Below are 22,930 nucleotides of genomic sequence, written 5' to 3' on the forward strand. Positions count from 1 at the left end.
AGGTGACTACCTCTTGAGGCTCATCAACAGAATGCCAAGAGTTTGCAAAGCAGTAATCAAAGCAAAAGGTGGCTACTTTGAAGAACCTAGAATATGACATATTTTCAGTTGTTTCATACTTTTTTGTTATGTATATAATTCCAGATGTGCTAATTCATAGTTTTAATGCCTTCAGTGTGAATCTACAATTTTCATAGTCATGAAAATAAAAAAAACTCTTTGAATGAGAAGGTGTGTCCAAACTTTTGGTCTGTACTGTATATCAGGGGTTTTTTCCCTTAGCAGTGGGTTTCCACCCACACACGTTATCTTTACAATGTCTCTGCTTATTCGTTATTTACGTGAAGATTTTCAATTACGTGCTAATTGCTCCTTTCATATGAATATTGTTTTATATAAGATTGTTTTATATAAGATTTTTCTATTTCATATATGTAGCTACTAATAACATGATATTTCAGAATCAGTTACTATTAGACTGACTTACCCCATACTTAATAAGATTCAGCCCTTAGCAACCAGTCTGCATAAAACAGCAATTTCACTATTCAGTTAAGATGGCCGCCACTGCCCTCACCCTGAGGCTAATCCCGCCTGCCCTCACTAGCCAGTAACAATAGCCCCCCAAAAGTGTCAGTAATCAGAGCCCTCCCCCCTAGAGGGTTAATCTCCTGCAGCACAAATGGGTCCTCTTACCACAATGTTGCTTTCATTTATACACTGAGCAGATGACAGATCTCCCTTCCCTGGTCTGCGCTGCTTCAACTCTACTTCTCCAGCTCTGCTGAGTGAGGGAGCGTCTGCCAAGCGCAGGGACAGGGAGAAGTGCACACAGCCCAGGCACTGTTATCAGCTGCTGGGGAGGACCTGGCTTTAATCATTTACTCACAGTCCCTGGCTGTCAGTAATCTGACCTTGCACGCAGCCTGCTTCTGCGTCCTCCGTCCTTCAACAGAGAGACAGACCTTGCCTAGCAACCCAATTTTAAGCACAGGTAAAAGTAGGCAGTACAAGGAACAAAACTGTGGAATTAAGGGGTAATTGCATACACAGTGAAAAGTTTAAATAGGGCCACCAAGGAGATATTAATCACCACAATCCAATACTCAAAAATACGACAGTTATACTTTAATTACTATAGAGCAGCAATATGGATGTGTCTGTAGTATTTATAAGAAGAATCGTAACGGAACCGCAGCAATACCGCATGGGTTCGGATGCGTTTTTTAGTGTGACAGAACCAATAGGCAATGATACACATAGGTATATTAGGACTGTTAAATATAGTTGCGCTAATTTTTTTTTATAGTTTTTTATAGTTTTTATGACATGTAAATACATTATAAGTAGATTGTACTACTATGGCTTTTATATTAGAAATAGATATGGTATTGTAGCACGAAGATTTGATCGTGAAGCTTTGAAAATAATAAACGGAAGGATAAAACATTTGCCCAAAAAGATCCACTTCAGGTTTTTTGGAATACCTTACTCACTATATAAGAAAGGAGTCTATGGATTCCAGACTTCTTCTCATGCTTTAGGGCCCCTAAAATGCCAGGGCAGTATAAATACCCCACATGTGACCCCATTTTGGAAAGAAGACACCCAAAGGTATTTCGTGATGGGCATAGTGAGTTCATGGAAGTTTTTATTTTTTGTCACAAGTTAGTGGAATATGAGACTTTGTAAGAAAAAGAAACAAAACATCATTTTGCGCTAACTTGTGACAAAAAATAAAAACTTCTATGAACTCACTGTGCCCATCAGCGAAGACCTTGGGGTGTCTTCTTTCCAAAATGGGGTCATTTGTGGGGTGTTTGTACTGCCCTGGCATTTTAGGGTCTCCGCAATCATTACATGTATGGCCAGCATTAGGAGTTTCTGCTATTCTCCTTATATTGAGCATACAGGTAATGAGATCTTTTTTTCCCATTAAGCCTCTGGGCTGAAAGAAAAACTGAACGGCACAGATTTCTTCATTCGCATCGATCAATGTGGATGAAAAAATCTCTGCCCAAAAAAAATCTCGCATACACCGACTTTTGTGTAATCTGACAGCAGCGCAATGCTTCTGTCAGAATGCACATCAGTGCTGCAGCTGGTTGATCGGTTGGTCCACCTAGAAGGTAAAAAAAAAAAAACTTTTATGAAATTTGGAAACAGAACATTAACTTTTTTGCTTACCAGTGATTTTTATTTTATTTTATTTTTTGCCTTTATACGACAAACCTCTCCTTCCCCATGGGACAATGTGCAATGTGCAAATCGCCCAGAGATATGACGAAGTACATTATGCACTTTGTCCCAGGTGAAAGGGGAGGTTTGCAGCAGCTCTGTGTGAATGGGCCCTAATAGCCCTGTGTGCCTGTCCTGTGAGATGCAATCCATATGCTAAGTGTACCTGTGTGTGGTACTTCTGGAAAAACTCCCCTAAGCATAGGGCAGGGTGGTAAGGGCAGTCAGGACAGAAATCGCGGGTGTCCGGTTATTCCACTCCTGCTACAGACATGACATTTTTTTCGGGGTGGCGGTTGGTTTGAGGTACCGGCAACGACACTGGGGAAAATGTCTCTCACTACACTGGTGGTTGGGGCCACGGAACCTCCTGGATACAGGAGGTTCTCGATGATCTTTTCCTGAAATTTGAGGAAGGATCTTGTTCTCCCAGCCTTACTGTAGAGAACAAAACTATTATATACAGCCAATTGAATCAAATATACAGACACCTTCTTATACCAGCGCCTGGTTCTGCGGGAAAGTAAATTGGGAGCCAACATCTGGTCATTGAAGTCCACCCCTCCCATGAGCAAATTATAGTCGTGGACACAGAGGGGCTTTTCAATGACACTGGTTGCTCGTTCAATTTAGATTGTCATGTCATGAACAAATGCCTGGAGAGGAGCACACTTGTGTAGAAATTGTCCACATAAAGATGGTACCCCTTGCCAAATAAGGGTGACACCAAGTCCCAGACTGTCTTCCCACTGCTCTCCAGGTAGTCAGGGCAACCGACCGGCTCCAGGGTGTGATCTTTACCCTCATAGATCCGAAATTTGTGTGTATATTCTGTGGCCCTTTCACAGAGCTTATACAATTTGACCCCATACCGGGCGCGCTTGCTTGGGATGTATTGTTTGAAGCCAAGGCGCCCGGTAAAATGTATAAGGGACTCGTCTACGCAGATGTTTTGCTCAGGGGTATACAAATCAGCAAATTTGGTGTTAAACTGGTCTATGAGGGGCCGAATTTTGTGGAGCCGGTCAAAAGCTGGGTGGCCTCTGGGATGGGAGGTGCTGTTGTCGCTAAAGTGCAGGAAACGCAGGATGGTCTCAAATTGTGTCCTGAACACGGCAGCAGAGAACATGGGCATGTGATGAATTGGGTTCGTGGACCAATATGACAGCAATTCATGCTTTTTCGTTAGGCCCATGTTAAGGAGAAGGCCCAGAAAAGTTTCGGAAACTTGGACGGGTTTCCACCGGAAAGACTGGGCATAAAAGCTTCCCGGGTTGGCGGCTATAAATTGAGTGGCATATCGATTTGTTTCTGCCACAACTAAGTCCAACAGCTCCGCAGTCAAGAACAGCTAAAAAAAAACAGTGCCGAACCGATCTGAGCTGTCTCAACTCGAACTCCAGACTGGGCGGTGAAAGGGGGAACTACTGGTGCGGCTGAAGTTGGGGGCTGCCAATGAGGGTTTGCCAGCACCTCAGAGACTCTGGGGGCTCTACGGGCCTGTCTGTGCGGTGGCTGCGACGGGGGAACTAATGCACGTGCCACCGTACCAGCTTCAACTGCCCTTCTGGTGCTCGCCACTTAACCATGTTGTACGGCAGTGCTGATACTAGGTCCAGGGTGGGCTGAGCTGCTGGTGTATGCCTCACCACGTAATCCAACAGCGCCAGACCCACTCTGCTGCCCTTGAAGCGGATCCTGCGCAACCTGTGGTCTAGCAACATGGGGCCAGGTATGCCTGGTGGTATCAGAGACCTCAACCTCATTGTCCGAACTTTGGGTCAGACTGCCACTGTTTTCTACAGGTTCGTATTCTGACCCGCTGGATTCGTCAGATGAGGGTTCCCATTTCTCCTCCGACTGGGTCATAAAAAAATAAAATAATTTTTGGCACTGTGGCGGGGCGAGCGTGGGTGAACGCACATGTGAGCGACCGATCAGGCCTGATCGGGCAAACACTGCATTTTGGGTGGAGGGCGAACTAAGGTGACACTAATACTATTTATAGATCTGACTGTGATCAGTTCTGATCACTTACAGATACTATAAAAGTACCAATGCTGATTAGTAGGGATCAGCGAACCCGAACTGTATAGTTCAGGTTCGTACCGAATTTTGGGGTGTCCGTGACACGGACCCGAACCCGAACATTTTTGTAAAAGTCCGGGTTCGGTGTTCGGCGCTTTCTTGGCGCTTTTTGAAAGGCTGCAAAGCAGCCAATCAACAACCGTCATACTACTTGCCCCAAGAGGCCATCACAGCCATGCCTACTATTGGCATGGCTGTGATTGGCCAGTGCAGCATGTGACCCAGCCGCACGTCACTCTGCTCTGATCAGTGTAGGGAGAGGATGCAGCTGCTGCTGTTAGGGCGAGATTAGGCAGGGATTTACTCAGCAAAAACACTTAATGAAGTGATTGATCTACAGCTGTGAATCATTCAACTTCTGCTATTTAATTGCTCACTGTTTTTAGGCTGCCCAGAGCATTTTTCTGTCACTTTTTTCTGGGGTGATCGGCGGCCATTTTGTGTTTTGTGGTGCGCCAGCACAAGCTGCCACCAAATACATTTAATCATCAATAGTGTGTTTTATTTTGCTATATCCTACATCAGGTGCTTGGCTGTGCTTGCTATTTTATTGAGGGGTGAAATACAATTGCCAAAATAGCAGTACCCTAAATCTGGTGTTTCAGCTGTAGCTAGCCAATTGTAATACTGTCTGCTGTCTGGCAAAGGATATATTTTTGTTCTGGGTTGAAATACAATTCCCAACTTAGCAATTCCCTAAATCAGTGGTTTCTGCTGTATCAGGCCAAGTTTAAATCTATCCATAAAAGCGTATATTAGATTGAAGTTGCGGATAGGGTCATCCTCAATAACTTCACACGCTACCGTGCATTTCCAAGTCTAATTCTGTCCGTAAAAGGGATACCTGTCATCCAGGGCCTAAATACTAGTCCTACAATTTATATTCAGCTAAATCTGTTGTTATTGCTGTGCCTGTATTAGTGTAATACGGTACCTAAATAGATAGCCAGATAGTGTTAGGTGCCTGTAAAAAAAAAGGCCTAAATTTGAATTCAATACATTGGGCCAAATAATTTTTTTCTTATTGTGGTGAACGGTAACAATGAGGAAAACATCTAGTAAGGGACACGGACATGGTCGTGGTGGTGTTAGTGGACCCTCTGGTGCTGGGAGAGGACGTGGCCGTTCTGCCACAGCCACACGTACCAGTGAACCAACTACCTCAGGTCCCAGTAGCCGCCAAAATTTACAGCGATATTTGGTGGGGCCCGATGCCGTTCTAAGGATGGTAAGGCCTGAGCAGATACAGGCATTAGTCAATTGGGTGTCCGACAGTGGATCCAGCACGTTCACATTATCTCCCACCCAGTCTTCTGCAGAAAGCACACAGATGGCGCCTGAAAACCAAGCCCATCAGTCTGTCACATCACCCCCATGCATATCAGGGAAACTGTCTGAGCCTCAAGTTATGCAGCAGTCTCTTATGCTGTTTGAAGACTCTGCTGGCAGGGTTTCCCAAGGGCATCTACCTAGCCCTTCCCCAGCAATGGAAGACATAGAATGCACTGACGCACAACCACTTATGTTTCCTGATGATGAGCACATGGGAATACCACCTCAGCACGTCTCTGATGATGACGAAACACAGGTGCCAACTGCTGTGTCTTTCTGCAGTGTGCAGACTGAACAGGAGGTCAGGGAGGAAGACTGGATGGAAGACGATGCAGGGGACAATGAGGTCCTAGACCCCACATGGAATGAAGGTCGTGTCACTGTTTCAGAGTTCGGAGGAAGAGGCAGTGGTGAGACCGAGCCAACATTGTAGCAAAAGAGGGAGCAGTGTGCAAAAGCAGAACACCCGCGCGCAAGAGAGTCCGTCTGCTACTGGCCACCGCCATCTGGGACCGAGCACCCCAAAGGCAGCTTCAAGGAGTTCCCTGGCGTGGCAGTTCTTCAAACAATTTGCTGACGACAAGACCCGAGTGGTTTGCACGCTGTGCCATCAGAGCCTGAAGGGAGGCATTAACGTTCTGAACCTTAGCACAACCTGCATGACCAGGCACCTGCATGCAAAGCATGAACTGCAGTGGAGTAAACACCTTAAAAACAAGGAACTCACTCAGGCTCCCCCTGCTACCTCTTCTGCTGCTGCCACCTCGGCCTCTTCCTCCGCCTCTGGAGGAACGTTGGCACCTGCCGCCCAGCAAACGGAGGATGTACCACCAACACCACCACCTCCGTCACCAAGCATCTCAACCATGTCACACGGCAGCGTTCAGCTCTCCATCTCACAAACATTTGAGAGAAAGTTTCCCACCTAGCCACCCTCGATCCCTGGCCCTGAATGCCAGCATTTCTAAACTACTGGCCTATGAAATGCTGTCATTCAGGCTGATGGACACAGACAGCTTCAAACAGCTCATGTCGCTTGCTGACCCACAGTATGTTGTTCCCAGCCGCCACTACTTCTCCAAGAGAGCCGTGCCTTCCCTGCACAACCGATAAAATCAAGTGTGCACTGCGCAACGCCATCCGTGGCAAGGTCCACCTAACCACAGATACGTGGATCAGTAAGCACGGCCAGGGACGCTATATCTCCCTAACTGCACACTGGGCAAATGTAGTGGCGGCTGGGTCCCAGGCGGAGAGCAGTTTGGCGCACGTCCTTCCGCCGCCAAGGATCGCAGGGCAACATTCTTTGCCTTCTCCTCCTACTCGGCTTCCTCCTCCTCTTCTGCCACCTGCTCATCCAGTCAGCCACACACCTTCACCACCAACTTCAGCACAGCCCAGGGTAAACGTCAGCAGGCCATTCTGAAACTCATATGTTTCGGGGACAGGCCCCACACCGCACAGGAGTTGTGGCGGGGTATAGAACAACAGACCGACGAGTGGTTGCTGCCAGTGAGCCTCAAGCCCGGCCTGGAGGTGTGAGATAATGGGCGAAATCTCGTTGCAGCTCTGGGACTAGCCGGTTTGACGGACATCCCTTGCCTGGCGCATGTGCTGAATTTGGTGGTGCAGAAGTTCATTCACAACTACCCCGACATGTCAGAGCTGCTGCATAAAGTGCGGGCCGTCTGTGCACGCTTCCGGCATTCAAATCCTGCCGCTGCTCGCCTGTCTGCGCTACAGCATAACGTCGGCCTTCCCGCTCACCGCCTTATATGCGACGTGCCCACCAGGTGGAACTCCACCTTGCACATGCTGGACAGACTGTGCGAGCAGCAGCAGGCCATAGTGGAGTTTCAGCTGCAGCACACACGGGTCAGTCGCACTGCGGAACAGCACCACTTCACCACCAATGACTGTGCCTCCATGCGAGACCTGTGTGCCCTGTTGCGCTGTTTCGAGTACTCCACCAACATGGCCAGTGGCGATGACGCCGTTATCAGCGTTACAATACCACTTCTATGTCTCCTTGAGAAAACACTTAGGGCGATGATGGAAGAGGAGGTGGCCCAGGAGGAGGAGGAAGAGGGGTCATTTTTAGTACTTTCAGGCCAGTCTCTTAGAAGAGGCTCAGATGGAGGTTTTTTGCAACAGCAGAGGCCAGGTACAAATGTGGCCAGCCAGGGTCCACTACTGGAGGACGAGGAGGACGAGGATGAGGAAGAGGTGGAGGAGGATGAGGATGAAGCATGTGCACAGCGGGGTGGCACCCAACGCAGCTCGGGCCCATCACTGGTTCGTTGGGGGGGAGAAAAGCAGGACGATGATGATACGCCTCCCACAGAGGACAGCTTTTCCTTACCTCTGGGCAGCCTGGCACACATGAGCGACTACATGCTGCAGTGCCTGCGCAACGACAGCAGAGTTGCCCACATTTTAACGCGTGCGGACTACTGGGTGGCCACCCTTCTGGATCACCGGTACAAAGACAATGTGCCCACCTTACTTTCTGCACTGGAGCGTGATAGGAAGATGTGTGAGTACAAGCGCACGTTGGTACTACTGAGAGCATTCTCAAATGTCACAGGGGAACAAGTGGAAGCCCAAGGCAGAGGAGGAGCAAGTGGTCGCCAACGCAGCTGTGTCACGGCCAGCTCCTCTGAGGGCAGGGTTAGCATGGCAGAGATGTGGAAAAGTTTTGTCACCACACCACAGCTAACTGCACCACCACCTGATACGGAACGTGTTAGCAGGAGGCAACATTTCACTAACATGGTGGAACAGTACGTGTGCACACCCCTCCACGTACTGACTGATGGTTCGGTCTCCAAATTGTCCACATGGCTAGAGCTAGCCTTTTATGCCTTGGAGGTGCTGGCCTGCCTGGCGGCCAGCGTTTTTTCTGAACATGTATTCAGCACGGCAGGGGGCGTCATTACAGACAAACGCAGCCGCCTGTCTACAGCCAATGTGGACAAGCTGAAGTTCATAAAAATGAACCAAGCATGGATCCCACAGGACCTGTCCATCCCTTGTGCAGATTAGAGATTTATAACTACCTCCCCTTAACCATATATTATTGTACTCCAGGGCACTTCCTCATTCAATCCTTTTTTTATTTTCATTTTACCATTATATTGCGGGGCAACCCAAAGTTGAATGAACCTCTCCTCTGTCTGGGTGCAGGGGCCTAAAAATATCTGACAGTGGCCTGTTCCAGTGTTGGGTGACATGAAGCCTGATTCTCTGCTATGACATGAAGCCTGATTCTCTGCTATGGGACCTCTCTCCTCTGTCTGGCTGTCGGGGCCTAAAAATATCTGACAATGGCCTGTTCCAGTGTTGGGTGACATGAAGCCTGATTCTCTGCTATGACATGAAGCCTGATTCTCTGCTATGGGGCCTCTCTTCTCTGTCTGGGTGCCGGGGCCTAAAAATATCTGACAATGGCCTGTTCCAGTGTTGGGTGACATGAAGCCTGATTCTCTGCTATGACATGAAGCCTGATTCTCTGCTATGGGGCCTCTCTTCTCTGTCTGGGTGCCGGGGCCTAAAAATATCTGACAATGGCCTGTTCCAGTGGTGGGTGACATGAAGCCTGATTCTCTGCTATGACATGAAGCTTGATTCTCTGATATGGGAACTCTTTTTATTATAAAAAAAATACAAAACTTTACAGACAAAATTCCAAAACACCAAAACATCAAAATATAAAAACAGAACAGCATTCCAGCTGACCCAGCCTCATTCATACTCGAATTCATAGCTATACTCTATAAAAACTATATACAAACTATATACAAAACTATAAACAAATGCTAAAAAGAAATGGAAAGAAAACTTAGCCGATTCAGCTGTAAAACCCTAAACAAAAAGAAAACTTGACTACTCGTCAATAAAACGAAAACGCAAATAAGACTAGCCCATAAAACAAAAACAATAATAATAAATAAATAAAATTTCCCATCACCAAATTTATTATTATAATTATTTTTTTTTATAATACTAATATAACACATAAAGCAAAAACCTATTTACTGCCCTAATCTAGCCCTAACCCCCACTACCTACTCCATCACCCTTCACCCATCACCCAAGGCTGACCTCCGCCTCACGTCTCTCTCGTGTCTGCATAGTCCGAGGCCAGCCCTACCTCCACCACCCGCATCTAGCCCCTCGCCCCATGTCCTCCCATGTCCGCATAGTCCAGGGCTAGATGCAGGCCCCCCACTTCAATACACACATAAAACACATAAAAGCACAAATAAAAGACCCCTTCCCTCACCCACCCAACCTAACTAGCCCCAACTCATTCTATCCTAATAAATAACATAAACAACATAACTACCGTATTTTTCGCCCTATAAGACGCACCGGCCCATAAGACGCACCTGGGTTTTTGGGGAGGAAAATAAGAAAAAATTTTTTTTAACAAAAAGGTGTGCTGTGTGTTTGGAACTAATGGTGGTCTGTGGATGGCACTATTACTGGGGATCTGTGGATGACGGACACTGTTATGGGGGGGATCTGTGGATGACGGACACTGTTATGGGGGGATCTGTGGATGACGGACACTGTTATGGGGGGGGATCTGTGGATGACGGACACTGTTATGGGGGGGATCTGTGGATGACGGCCACTGTTATGGGGGGGATCTGTGGATGACGGACACTGTTATGGGGGGGATCTGTGGATGACGGACACTGTTATGGGGGGATCTGTGGAAGACGGGCACTGTTATGGGGGGGATCTGTGGATGACGGGCACTGTTATGGGGGGGATCTGTGGATGACGGACACTGTTATGGGGGGGATCTGTGGATGATGGACACTGTTATGGGGGGGATCTGTGGATGACGGACACTGTTATGGGGGGGATCTGTGGATGACTGACACTGTTACAGGGGGATCTGTGGATGACGGACACTGTTACAGGGGGATCTGTGGCTGGCACTGTTACAGGGGGGGGGGGTCTGTGGGTGGCACTGTTATATATGTGCCATCCACAGACCCCCCAGCCCATAACAGTGACATCCACAGACCCCCCCAGCCCATAACAGTGACATCCACAGACCCCCCCCCGGCCCATAACAGTGACATCCACATACCCCCCCAGCCCATAACTGTGCCATCCACAGATCGCAGCCGCCCCCCCCCCCCCTGGCACCGCCGCCAGTATACAAATATAAGATGTTATATTCATTTATTGGTTATTAATCGCATCTGTAGAATTCAGGCAGGCCATGCGGGCGGCCGGCGCGTCCCTCAGTGACGTCACTTGCCTCCGCCGCCTGCTTCATTCATAAAGTAGGCGGCGCAGGCACATGACAAGACTTGCTGCTGCCCGCCCGGCCTGCATGAATTCTACAGATGCGATTAGGATATAAGGTAGTAATCAGACTGAGGGGGCATGTTTAATAACCAATAAATGAATATGACATCTTATATTACTATACCGGAGCGGCGGGGTGGGGATACTACACTGACTGCACCGCCCCGCCACTATTGCCGGCCCCAGCTCCTCCTCCCAGTCCCTCCCCGAGTCCCCGCTCGCATCTACATCGCAGCTTGCGATGTAAAACGGCAAGCATTCGCCCCATAAGACGCAGGGGCATTTCTCCCCCGTTTTGGGGGAAGAAAAAGTGTGTCTTATGGGGCGAAAAATACGGTATTTAACACACACTGCAAACTATTCCAATATACAGAACTACCCGAAGACCCAAGCTCGGTCTCTGTAAGCCTTTCTTCAAAGCTCAACCTCTCACAAAACAAAAATCTACGGTGAAAGCATCAGCCCACCACCAGGAAACGTATGACTAGGCTAGGGTATGCTAAAAGCAAAGCCTCTCCAGAGGTCACCCAGAGGTCCTTCACCAGGTCACCCAGAATGTTCCTACATACCACGTCCACTGGGAGGACTTTCTGCTGCGTTGAAACTAAGCACCGTGCATTCCACGTGTAGAACCTAACCACTATACTGACCAAAAAACATGTGCACAGGTCCCTTCTACCAATGTCTCTGAGCACTCCATAAGCCCACTCCGCGTAGGAGAGGCTGGCTAGCCTAGGCCAGCCAATGGAAGCCCCCACCCGTTGGTAAACCTCTGTATTAAAGGGACACTATAGCATTCTACAGGTGTGGTAAAAAGGACCGCCACTCCGCTGTACGGCTCAGCCGCAAGAGACCAGTAGGAGGTCCTCCCTGAAGGTCCTCCCTCCTTCGCCCCCGGCCCCTCACCTTCAACCCCCTCCTCAGCAGAGGAGGCAGATGTCTCATCCAAAGTGAGGTACCGGTTGGAGAGCTCCAGAGGGGAGCCGTTTACACCTTCCCTGGCAACCTTGGTCAGGCTAGATCTTTTCTTAGTACGCCGTTTCCGTCTACTTTGGGACTCTGCCCCACTACCCTCTGCAGCACTTTTGTAGTGTGAGGACAGAGTCTCTTCGGTCCGATCCAGTCTCTCAATCTCTTCCTCAGCTCCCTGCCCCCTAGGGTCTCGGATTCAGGAGGGGCAGTCGTTTGGGAGGGAGTGGGCATCACCCCAGGACGGGGTTCCTCCCCCTCCCTCTCCGCCTGACGCCTCTCTCTCCGCCTCTGCCGGGCCGGGTTGTTCCGGTTCCTCATTGACCCCTTAACTGCACTGCCTTGGCCAGTACCCGCCTCAGCCGAAGGGACCTCCCGGCCTGCTCCTGCATGAGCTAGGGCCGCATTGGCCTCAGAGAGAGGGCAGCGACTGAAGGGGTGCCCGAGCTCACCAGACAGGTTGCATCTAATCTCCTCACAAGATGCGGCTAGATGACCTGTCCCCCCACACAACGCGCACTTCTGCACTTGGCAGCTGGCGCTGAAGTGTGTGGGGCTGCCGCACTTGTGGCTGAGCTTAGGCTGCCCTCTGTAAAAGACTAAGATCCTGTCTCGGCCGATAAAGGCAGATGATGGAATGTGGGAAACTGTACTCCCCAGACGCTTGAGTTTGATATCAAACGTCCAGGCACCCGACCAAATGCCAAACTCGTCCAGGTTTTTAGCTGGTACTCCCTGGACCTCTCCGTACCTACCCAGCCAGGTCATGATATTAACACAAGAGAGCGACTCATTACGGGTCAAAATGGTCACTCTCTTGACCTCACTCTGGCGGGTTATTGCTTTTACAGCAAAACCACACCAGTCCGGCATGTTCTTCACCAGCTCATATCCGGACCAGAAGAGCTCAAGCCCCTCTGGCCGGACAAAACTGAGGTCAAACTCCTTGGAACCAAACGGATGGATCAAGGCAAAGATGTTGGTTGCCTTGAAACCCATCCCAAGCAGGAGCTCCACTACCCTCTTTCTAGTAGGGCAAGTTTCATCTCTACTCCACCTGAGTCAGACCACATTCCGTCTGGCTCCACGGCCGGTTGTGGGTGAAGACCAGGTGGTCTCGCCCCCGTTCTGTTCTCGGAAGGTCCGACCGCCATGTTTGTTGAACCAGAATGAGCATTCCACCTTCTCTCCCTCTTCGGTAATAGAGCTCTCCCCCTTTTTGAGGGCCTCCAGCAGTCGCCGCTGCAAGTCACCATTACCAAACCCTGAGAGCGAGGAAGCCAACGAAGCCAGCCCCTCCCCCCACGGCCGCGGCCACACTGGCATAACTCCTGCCAGGCGATAGGGATGCAGGAGGGGTAACTGAACCGGCTCCCCCCCTTCTACCTGCCTCAACTGTTGCACCGGATCCCTCTGAGGGGGCCACACGGGGGGACCCCGCCACTTTTCCAGCAGCAGGGAAACCCCCCGCATTCACCCCCCCATCGGGACCCGGAGCGACCCCTAAACTAACACCCCCTCCGCAACCCTTTTGGGCGACCACTTTTTCAGTAGTCACCTTTACAGGGACTACCTTAATCACATCGGACCCCATACACACTGCTGGGCCAGCTGACACTTTATTTACATCATTTACATTGCTTTTATTTACATTGCTTTTATTTATATCATCACTTTTATCCTTTTTATCCTCCTTATCCTTCCCTCTGCTACCACCTGCCCCACTCAGGACCTGGGCTCTGGTGGTCACTACCCCCACCTCCCCTGCGCTTGATTCAGCGCTGGGGGCAGAGGCAGAAGCGGAGGGAATGACACTGGTGGCCACATAGGCGGCCATGGAGGAGGGGGAGACACATCCCCTCCTCCTAACAGTTCTTCTTCTTGAGAAGCGCCGTGCCGTGGCACCACTGCGCTCAGCAAGCCGATGCCTTCCACTCCTAAATTGTCCTTTAGGAGCGCTCTCAACCTCATCCAGGGATACACCAACAGACACACCCCCGGCCCGCCCACCACTCCCGCTGCACCGCTCCCCGCCACCAACACTGTGGCGCAGGAGGGTGGAGCAACGGGCACTACTGGAGCAGCGGGACCGGAGGGGAAAATAGGGAAACTTGGAGCCATCTTTATGGGAAAGAGGGGAGGAGCGCCAGCCACGGCAGCCGCCCCCTACCACGTCACTCCGCCGCAGGTCCACCACACACTCATTCAGCGTGTTTAGGACCGCGGCGGGGACGGTCCACCTTTACTCTTTCCAGCTTTATCTCGCTTCTGAGCTTTTTTAAGGCTTTGCCAGCATCTTCATACTCCCTGAGGCAGGCCGCAATACGGGAGCAGGGTTACCATCCACCCTTCCGGACTTGCTGGTGGTCTTCACAGCCCCGCTCCCAGGGGCTGCAGGGGACACCACAGCATGACTCCTGCTCGATCTTCTGACCCCTGGGACGGATGATGGTGCAGAGGCCGGTAATTCACCTCCCCTGCCTCCCGCCGACCTACCCCGGGAAGCAGGATCCTGGGTCCCAACTGGAGACATTCTCCCTAAGGAGAGGCAGGGCCTGGGCTGGGGAGAGGTGTTGAAAACTCCCCGCAAGCCTGGATTTTCTTCTGGGGAGCAGATGTTAGAAAACTCCCCAGAGAGGCCGGCACTGGATGTTTCAGGAGCTCAGTGGAAACACCTCCTAACTCTGTGTCTGCAGACACCAGACACGCCCAAGCCTGAATCTCTGCTATGGGACCTCTCTCCTCTGTCTGGGTGCCGGGGCCTAAATATCTGACAATGGCCTGTTCCAGTGTTGGGTGACGTGAAGCCTGATTCTCTGCTATGACATGAAGCCTGATTCTCTGCTATGACTTGAAGCCTGATTCTCTGCTATGGGACCTCTCTCCTCTGTCTGGGTGCCGGGGCCTAAATATCTAACAATGGCCTGTTCCAGTGGTGGGTGACGTGAAGCCTGATTCTCTGCTATGACATGAAGCCTGATTCTCTGCTATGACATGAAGCCGGAATCTCTGCTATGGGACCTCTCTCCTCTGTCTATGTGCCGGGGCCTAAAAATATCTGACAGTGGCCTGTTCCAGTGGTGGGTGATGTAAAGCCTGATTCTCTGCTATGACATGAAGCCTGATTCTCTGCAATAAGACCTCTCTCCTCTGTCCGTGTGCCGGGGCCTAAATATCTGACAGTGGCCTGTTCCAGTGTTGGGTGACGTGAAGCATGATTGTCTGCTATGACATGAAGCCTTAATCTCTGCTATGGGACCTCTCTCTTCTGTCTGGGTGCCGGGGCCTAAAAATATCTGACAATGGCCTGTTCCAGAGTTGGGTGACATGAATCAGAAAGGGAGGGGGACGACCCTAGGGGCGCCAAAGAGAGGGGAAAAGGAGAATCAGGGAAGAGCCAGTGCTCACCCAATATACCCACTATAACACCCCTGAAGAAATAACTTGGCTAAAGCTCCCGAGCACAAAATCAGAACAAAAGAGAAAATGGAGCTCAAACAGCCGGATAGTAAATGTAAAAAATACTTTATTAAGACATTAAAGGACATCAAGGTTACATAAAACAATGAAGTAGGGCTGCTCCTTTTTCTGTTCCCTGCCCTACTGCATTGTTTTATGTAACCTTGATGTCCTTTAATGTCTTAATAAAGTATTTTTTACATTTACTATCTGGCTGTTTGAGCTCCATTTTCTCTTTTGTTCTGATTGGGTGACATGAAGCCTGATTCTCTGCTATGACATGAAGCCTGATTCTCTGCTATGACATGAAGCCTGATTCTCTGCTATGGGACCTCTCTCCTCTGTCTGGGTGCCGGGGCCTAAATATCTGACAATGGCCTGTTCCAGTGGTGGGTGACGTGAAGCCTGATTCTCTGCTATGCCATGAGGCCTGATTCTCTGCAATGGGACCTCTCTCCTCTGTCTGGGAGAGGTCTGCAATAAGACCTCTCTCCTCTGTCTGGGTGCCGGGGTCTAAATATCTGACAGTGGCCTGTTCCAGTGTTGGGTGACGTGAAGCATGATTCTCTGCTATGACATGAAGCCTGATTCTCTGCAATGGGACCTCTCTCCTCTGTCTGGGTGCCGGGGCCTAAATATCTGACAGTGGCCTGTTCCAGTGGTGGGTGACATGAAGCCATATTCTCTGCCATGAGACCTCTCTCCAATTGATATTGGTTCATTTTAATTTATTTTATTTTTATTTTTATTTATTTCCCTATCCACATTTGTTTGCTGGGGATTTGCCTACATTTTGCTGCCTTTTGCAGCCCTCTAGCCCTTTCCTGGGCTATTTTACAGCCTTTTTAGTGCCGAAAAGTTTGGGTCCCCATTGACTTCAATGGGGTTCGGGCTCGGGACGGAGTTCGGGTCGAGTTCGGATCCCGAACCCGAACATTTCCGGGAAGTTTAGCCGAACTTCTCGAACCCGAACATCCAGGTGTTCGCTCAACTCTTCTGATTAGCAATACGCTAATCAGAGAATCAGTGACTGTGGTGCGGTGGGCTGGGCGCTAACCGACGCTAACTACCTACCAAAGGGGCCTAAACTATCCTAAAACCTAACCGTCAATACTGGTGAAAAAAAAATGTGACAGTTTACACTGGTCACTTTTTTCCCTTTCACTAGTGATTGACAGGGGTGATCAAGGGGTTAATTGGGGTGATGGAGGGTGATCTGGGGCTAAATGTGAGGTGTTTTGTGCACTTACAGTTTATCTGTGCTCTTTATTCCTCTATGCGTCAATCTTGGTGTAGTGATGATTGTGCTCGTGCGCACATTTGGGAGATTGCAGGCGATGGTGGTTTTTCAAAGCCTATGGTCGTGCTGAGGCAGTTTAGTGATAGTTAAATGACCCAGAAAACAATGATTTTGCAGTGTGGGCCCATTGTTGGCCTAGTAGGCTTTAATGATCACCTTAGATGATCACAAAGAAAATGTTATGTTTTTTCTATGCAAAATTATCCAGCCGATCGCTTTTGATCTGTTCACAATGAAGCAACGACCTTATCATCTGGGGTGTGCCAACATTGCCATTGCCAACACACTCAAAGAGGTGGTCACTTCATTGTGATACGCAAGCCCCTTCACCACAACAAGGTAATGATCACAAAGGGCAATTGACACATGTACAGTACAGACCAAAAGTTTGGTGTCACTACCAGAGCTTTGAGACGTTCTCACAGCTCTGTGTCTCCACCCCTGTGATGATGTCACTTAGAGTTTGGAGGTGTTCTCACTGTTCTGTTTCTCCGCCCCTGTGATGAGGTCTTTACTCCCAGCTGTTCCTCCTGCGTTTGATTTCCCTGCCTTTAAATCACCCCTCCTCTTATTGCAGGGCGTGGATTATATTTCTCTTTTCTGTTGTAGCTCTGCCTTGAGTATCTTCACTTGTTAAGCTATTAGTTCTCTGGACCTGTGTTCTGTTGCTGCAAGCACTCCGGATATTGCCAGCGGCCCTTGGATCCGTCTTCTCTGCGGCTGCAGCTCCATCAGCTAAGTGTGCAGACATTGTTGTGTACCTGGTGATTTTCTGACTGGATCTGAGGTGGCCACGGTTCCCTCCATATTCTGAGCAGGGCATCGGTGGCCGTGCCCCTTCCACTATTGTAGGGGTTACAGGGCTCATCAGTCTTAGGCACGCGGGCATGCCTCGTTCCACCACATGGATCCGGGCATGTGCTTTAGCAGCATAGGGAGAGTGTTGAGGGTCTGACAGGGGTCACCCTTTCTCTTCCCTAGTTTGGGTCCGGTCAGTAGCTCTTTTTACTGTGTATGCTCTTGTTACCCTTAAACAGCCGTGACATTATAATCCACCAAAACCGTCCTTGTTGACATGGATCCGCTTTCTGGCTTGGTTGACCGCATGCAAGGTCTTTCTTTGGAAGTAGCGGATCTCCGTCAATCTGTGACTCAGCTACAAGCATTGGGCTCTGCTCCGGCTCATGGAGTCTGTTGCGAGCCAAAGGTCTCACTTCCTGAAACGTTCTCCGGGGCAGTGAGAATTTTGTTCACTTCAGAGAGGCATGTAAACTCCATTTTTGTTTGTGTCCCCACTCCTCTGGTAATGAGGAACAGAGGGTGAGGATTGTCATCTCCCTGCTCAGGGGTAATGCTCAGACTTGGGCTTTTTCGTTGCCATCAGGGGATCCTTCCCTTCGATCCGTGGAAAGATTTTTTGTGGCCCTGGGGCAGATATATGATGACCCGGATCGTGTTGCTCTGGCAGAATCGAACTTACGTGTTTTATGCCAGAACAAACTGTCTGCGGAGCTTTATTGTTCTGAATTTCGGAGATGGGCAGCTGATTCAGGCTGGAATGATGCTGCACTCCGAAGTCAGTTCTGTCATGGTCTCTCAGAGGGTTTGAAAGATGCCTTTGCTTTCCATGAGAGACCAACGTCCTTAGAGTCTGCCATGTCATTGGCGGTACGCCTTGACAGGCGTCTAAGGGAAAGAAACAAGACCTCTCCGTCCAGCCATTGTCAGTCTAGGGGCAATAGGTGCGGACTCATTCAGTATGCAGGGGTCTCATCCTGTCTCGCTCCCCTCTGAGGAGGAGCCCATGCAGCTAGGCCGACTTGCCCCTGATAAAAGAGGATTTAGTCCTCAGAATATGGTGTGTTTTTGTTGTGGGGGCATAGGTCATTTGGCAAATGTTTGTCCGTCTAGGAGATTCCTGAACTGTACTAAGAGCGATAATAAGAGAAAAACCTCAAGAGGTAGATCATCAAGTTCTGCTTCATCTGCTACTTTGGGCAAAGTTGATGTGGGAATTGATGCTATTCCTCTGACCTGCAGTTCCCGTTTTCTCCTGTCTGCCAGGGTGGCGCTAGAGAGCAAAGTCATTCCTTGTGAGATTTTTGTCGATAGTGGAGCGGCCGTCAATCTTATTGACACTCAATTTGTAGCCTTGCATGGTTTTCAGGTTTGTACATTAGAAAAGGATATACCTGTTTTTGCTATTGACTCTGCCCCACTCTCGCAGAGATCTCTGAAAGGCATTGTTCACAATATCCGGCTAGCTGTAGGTGACACTCATGTGGAGGAGATATCTTGTTTTGTCCTTAACGGATTGCCTTCTCCTCTAGTTTTGGGGCTACCCTGGCTCACTAGACATAACCCCACTATTGATTGGCAAGGAAGGCAAATAAATGAGTGGAGTGACTTTTGTAGAGAGAATTGTCTCACAGCGACTTTTGCAGAGGTGTCTACTAAAACTGTGCCATCATTTCTCTCTGATTTCTCGGATGTGTTTTCCGAGAGCGGTGTTCAGGAGCTACCTCCTCACCGGGAGTTTGACTGTCCCATTAACCTCATTCCCGGCGCCAAGCTGCCAAAAGCACGCCTCTACAATCTCTCACAACCGGAAAGACTCGCAATGCGAACCTATATCTCAGAGAGTCTCGAGAAGGGGCATATTCGTCCCTCAAAGTCACCTGTTGCCGCGGGTTTTTTTTTGTTAAAAAAAAAGATGGCTCTCTGAGACCTTGCTTAGATTTTAGGGAGCTGAACCGTATCACGATTCGCGATCCCTATCCCTTCCTCTGATCCCGGACCTCTTCAACCAAATTGTTGGGGCCAAGGTGTTTTCCAAATTGGATCTGAGAGGCGCGTACAACCTGGTCAGGGTCAGAGAGGGGGATGAATGGAAAACGGCCTTTAATACCCCTAACGGGCATTTCGAGAATCTCGTTATGCCTTTCGGCCTAATGAATGCCTCCGGCCGTCTTTCAGCATTTTGTTAATAGTATTTTCTATCATTTAATGGGGAAATTTGTATTGGTGTATCTTGATGATATTTTGATTTTTTCCCCTGATGTTCAGACCCATCAGGATCATCTTTTTCAGGTCCTGCAGATACTGCGGGAAAATAAACTGTATGCCAAGCTGGAGAAATGTCTTTTTATGGTATCGGAGATTCAATTTCTGGGTTTTCTCCTCTCTGCTTCTGGTTTTCGCATGGATCCGGAGAAGGTCCGTGCTGTGCAGGAGTGAGAGCTTCCTGAAAATCAGAAGGCATTGATGCACTTTCTGGGTTTTGCTAACTACTACAGAAAGTTCATTTTAAATTATTCCTCTACTGTCAAACCCCTTACTGACATGACAAAAAAGGGGACAGATTTTTCCTCTTGGTCGGAGGAGGCGCTTGCAGCTTTTTCTAAGATTAAAGAGAGTTTTGCGTCTGCTCCCGTCTTGGTGCATCCTGATGTTTCCTTACCTTTTATTGTTGAGGTGGATGCTTCCAAGGTGGGTGTGGGTGCGGTTTTGTCCCAGGGCCCTTCTCCTGCCAAGTGGCGACTCTGTGCCTTTTTCTCTAAAAAACTCTCCCCGGCAGAGAGAAACTATGATGTGGGAGATAGGGAGTTGTTGGCCATCAAGTTGGCTTTCGAGGAATGGCGCCATTGGTTGGAGGGGGCCAGGCACCCTATCACCGTTTTTACCGACCATAAGAATCTGGCGTACTTGGAGTCGGCCAGGCGTATGAATCCGAGACAGGCCAGATGGTCTCTGTTCTTCTCCAGATTCAATTTTGTTGTTACTTTCCGTCCTGGGATCAAAAATGTGAAGGCTGATGCTCTCTGTCGCTGTTTTCCGGGAGGAGGAAACTCCGAGGACCCGGGTCCCATTTTGGCAGAGGGGGTAGTTGTTTCTGCTCTATATTCCGATTTGGAGGCCGAGGTCCAGGCTGCCCAGACTGAGGCACCTGCCCGTTGTCCCTCCGGGAAGTTGTTCGTGCCTCCTGAGCTACGTCACAAACTCTTTAAGGAACATCATGATACGGTTCTTGCTGGTCACCCCGGGAGTAGAGCCACGGTAGATCTCATTGCTCAGAGATTTTGGTGGCCGGCTCTTCGTAAGTCGGTGGAGGGTTTTGTGGCGGCTTGTGAGACGTGCGCTCGCGCTAAGGTCCCTCGTTCACGACCTTCAGGTTCCCTTCTCCCGTTACCCATACCTTCCCGTCCTTGGACACACCTGTCCATGGACTTTATCACGGATCTTCCTCTTTCCTCGGGGTAGTCGGTGATCCTGGTGGTGGTGGACCGTTTTAGCAAGATGGCTCATTTCGTTCCTTTCCCTGGTTTACCCAATGCTAAAACGTTGGCGCAAGCTTTTGTCGACCATATTGTTAAATTGCACGGCATTCCCTCTGATATTGTTTCCGATAGAGGCACGCAGTTTGTGTCCAGGTTCTGAAGGCTTTCTGTTCTCGCCTGGGGGTTCGGCTGTCCTTCTCTTCTGCTTTTCACCCGCAGTCAAATGGTCAGACTGAGCGCCTCAATCAGAATCTGGAGACATATTTGCGCTGTTTTGTGGCAGAGAACCAGGAGGATTGGTGTTCATTTCTCCCTCTTGCTGAGTTTGCTTTGAACAACCGTCGTCAGGAATCTTCTGATAAGTCACCATTTTTTGGTGCATATGGGTTCCATCCGCAGTTTGGGACATTCTCGGGAGGGGCTCTTTCTGGTTTACCTGAGGAGGAGAGATTTTCCTCATCTTTGTCTACCATTTGGCAAAAGATTCAGAGTAATCTCAGAAAGATGAGTGAGAAGTATAAGCGTGTGGCTGATAAGAGACGTGTGCCTGGTCCGGACCTGAATGTGGGTGATCTGGTGTGGTTGTCTACAAGAAATATTAAACTGAAGGTTCCCTCCTGGAAATTGGGTCCCAAGTTTATTGGGCCTTATAAAATTTTGTCAGTCATCAATCCTGTTGCCTTCCGCCTTGATCTTCCACGGGTTTGGAAGATACATAATGTATTTCAAGGATCTCTCTTAAAACCATATGTCCAGCCCACGGTACCCTCCTCTTTGCCTCCTCCTCCGATTTTGGTTGATGGCAATCTGGAGTTTGAGGTTTCCAGAATTGTGGACTCTCGCATTGTCCACGGTTCTCTTCAGTATCTCGTTCATTGGAAGGGTTATGGTCCTGAGGAGAGGATGTGGGTTCCGATGTCGGACATTAAAGCCACTCGCCTTATCAGGGCATTTCATAGGGCTCATCCTGGGAAGGTGGGTCCTGGGTGTCCGGAGTCCACCCGTAGAGAGGGGGGGGGGTACTGTCACTACCAGAGCTTTGAGACGTTCTCACAGCTCTGTTTCTCCACCCCTCTGATGATGTCACTTAGAGTTTGGAGGTGTTCTCACTGTTCTGTTTCTCTGCCCCTGTGATGAGGTCTTTACTCCCAGCTGTTCCTCCTGCGTTTGATTTCCCTGCCTTTAAATCACCCCTCCTCCTATTGCAGGGCGTGGATTATATTTCTCTTTTCAGTTGTAGCTCTGCCTTGAGTATCTTCACTTGTTAAGCTATTAGTTCTCTGGACCTGTGTTCTGTTGCTGCAAGCACTCCGGATATTGCCAGCAGCCCTTGGATCCATCTTCTCTGCGGCTGCAGCTCCATCAGCTAAGTGTGCAGACATTGTTGTGTACCTGGTGATTTTCTGACTGGATCTGAGGTGGCCACGGTTCCCTCCATATTCTGAGCAGGGCATCGGTGGCCGTGCCCCTTCCACTATTGTAGGGGTTACAGGGCTCATCAGTCTTAGGCACGCGGGCATGCCTCGTTCCACCACATGGATCCGGGCATGTGCTTTAGCAGCATAGGGAGAGTGTTGAGGGTCTGACAGGGGTCACCCTTTCTCTTCCCTAGTTTGGGTCCGGTCAGTAGCTCTTTTTACTGTGTATGCTCTTGTTACCCTTAAACAGCCGTGACATTTGGACACACCTTCTCATTCAAAGAGTTTTCTTTATTTCATGACTATCAAAATTGTAGATTCACACTGAAGGCATCAAAACTATGAATTAACACATGTGGAATTATATACATAACAAAAAAAGTGTGAAACAACAGAAAATATGTAATATTCTAGGTTCTTCAAAGTAGCCACCTTTTGCTTTGATTACTGCTTTGCACACTTTTGGCATTCTTTTGATGAGCTTCAAGAGGTAGTCACCTGAAATGGTCTTCACTTCA

This window comes from Bufo gargarizans, chromosome 5 (genome assembly GCF_014858855.1).
Source record: "Bufo gargarizans isolate SCDJY-AF-19 chromosome 5, ASM1485885v1, whole genome shotgun sequence".
Lineage (NCBI taxonomy): Eukaryota > Metazoa > Chordata > Amphibia > Anura > Bufonidae > Bufo > Bufo gargarizans.